A 2,758-nucleotide genomic window follows, 5' to 3' on the forward strand; every position below is an offset into this window, starting at 1 on the left:
GTATCAGAGCAAGTTAAGAATTAATTTTAAGATGTATCAGAGCAAGTTAAATTTCTTAAGATGTATCAGAGCAAGTTGGAATTTTAAAGCATATCAGAGCATATTTAAATTTTTAAAGCAAATCAGAGCATATGTAAAGAAGTAATTTAAAAGGTTGCTCATTTGCATTGTACTTAGCATTTTACTTTTGATATTGTTCTTTAAATTCTCCAATTCATTCATTAATTTCTCATAATTTGTAGTTTTGCTTTTGATGGATTGCTTTTTCTTTAATTTCTCATAATTTATAGTTTTGCTTTTGATGGATTTTTTTTTCTTTAATTTCTCTCCCTTTTTGACATCATCAAACATGGTTAACCTCCCCTCTTTTTCTGAATATGTTTTCTCTTTAATACTTTTAGTGCTAATTATTAATGTTTGCTCCCCCTTAATACAGCAATCATTAACAGCAATAAGAGAAGCAGTTTCAACAAGGGAATATATATAACCAAAAGATGATCATTACAAAGAGTAGATATATAAGTGAAAGATAATTAAAACCATAATTGTTTCAATACATATTTCATAATATAAAAGTCAACTAGCTAATGTCAATACATGGCCCCAAAATACAGATCCTAGAAAGAACAAGACACTAACGCCTAGGATCTAGTAAAGATCATGACTGGAAGGATCGGAGTCGTCAGATATGGGATGAGGAGCTGATGGATCTCGACCAGAAGTGCGTCCTCTACCCCGTCTGCCTCTGGCACGAGCAGGAGAGCGAGATGAACTAGGAGGCTGAGAACGCTGCGAGGCCAAGGACTGGACAGAAAGAGTGAGTCTGATGGAATCAAGTACGTTCAGTGCTCTAGAAACAGATTGAAGTAGAGCAGTGAACTGAGTAGATGCATGCTCACTCGAGCCTCGGATCTCTCTCCTCAGTAACTCATATCCACCCTCCAGTGCACCTCTGAGCCTGCCAGCCTCTGCAGTAAGGTCTGTGACCTCAATAGTGGACTCCTGTGGCTGAGGATGGGCCAAAGCTAGGACTTGCCCCTGCAAGTCAAGAACTCTGCCAGTCAGTCTCCAAACGGTATCCTCAAGCTGCTGAATCCGGATCAACTGATCTGTGATCAACTGAAACACAGTGGAGATATGGGGAGTCATGGTCTGATCAGATGAAGTGGCCCCTGGTGTAAATGAAGAAGTGCTCCACTGTCTAGATAGCAAAGAAGCTACACGCTGTGATATCTGCTCGATCTGATCATCAGCCAGTCTGAACTCTGAAGAAGGTGCACTGCTCTCAGGCTGATGTACTGGTGTGGGCCTCCTGGTGAACTCTGAAGGGCCAGCCTCTGGATCTGGAATAAACTGGATATCTGGTGAAGCTGTCCTGAAGTCATGGATAGGAGATGATGGACCTTCTTCTTCAGCTCTGTCTTTTACTCTGTCCTCAGCTCTCTCCTCAGAACCCTTGATCCAACCACCATCAGTCTTTGTAAAACCCATATGGTGCAGGGTGTGTTGGTTGAAGGTGTCTACATGAGAGAGCTTAGTAGATGCCTCCCCCTCAAAGCTAACTCCAAACCTCCTAAAAACTCGAGTAAGGGCCATACCAAAAGGCAAATGTGCCTTAGATCTGTTCAATGTCTCTCTCATGGCCTCTATCATTAGTGCAGGGAGGTTCAGGGGGGTTTGAGTGATAACATGAAACATAATACAAATATCTCTGCTGGAAAGTAGATCATGCCTACCACTCCTATGGAAGAAGAGCTTCGTCACCAACTGATGTAGGATCCTCATCTCAATAGACAAAATTTTTGCTTCCAATTTATTCAAACTCCCTGTGTAGGTTCCCCCTAGAATAACACTGATCCCCTCTTCCTTTACTGGGAGTTCCATATAAGAGTAACCCTCACTGGGCAAATGTAGTATTTCTCCCAATATACTAGGATCCAAGCAAATATCAACACCCTTGACTGTTGAAGTCACTGACCCATTCCCATAATGCAAATTCTGATAAAATTCTCTGACTAGGTCTACATAAGTGACTTTGTTAAGGGAGCAGTAGAAATCCCATCCTTGGTTTTTAATTTTAGTTCCAAAAGTAAAACCCTCTTTTTCAAAGAATCGAAAATCCACATTCTTTCCGGTTTCAACTTTCCTATCAGATAGAGGATTCTTACTGGGGCTAAGGGATGATTGAGAAGGACCTTGAGCTGACACAGAAGCCGGAGTGGGAGCAGTGGAGGACTGAGCAGCTTGCCTTTTCCTTCGGACATTTTCTTCTAGCTCACGGACCGACTTTCTTCTTTGTGGAAGCTTCATCTTCGGAGCCATATTCACCACAGTAGCAGGCAGAGAGACTTGGAGGATCAAGTGGATGAGTGGAAGAAGGATTACAAAAGAATGGAGAGGGATTTTGGTGGAGAGAAGAGACGGATTAGAGAAGAACGGAGGAGTGCTAGGGCACGCTCCAACCGTTTCAAACAAAGGGAGAAAGCACGAAAATCCCTTTTCCCAGGTGGCGATTTATGGTGGAGAGGAGAAGGGAGAAGAACCTTGAGCTAGATCCTCAGTTTTGGAGAGAGTGGAAATGGGGAAGTCGATTTTTGGAAGGAGGAAGACGAAAGGATGAGTCGGCTCACGAACAGGATCCCAAATAAAAAGAAGGAGCCCGTGGGAAGTTGGAAAAAATTACAAGTTTGCCATGGGGTCGACTCAAGGGGGTCGACTCATGAAGCTCAGAAATTCAGAAAAAAATACGAATAAATTC

This window comes from Elaeis guineensis, chromosome 12, assembly GCF_000442705.2.
Source record: "Elaeis guineensis isolate ETL-2024a chromosome 12, EG11, whole genome shotgun sequence".
NCBI classification, from domain to species: domain Eukaryota; kingdom Viridiplantae; phylum Streptophyta; class Magnoliopsida; order Arecales; family Arecaceae; genus Elaeis; species Elaeis guineensis.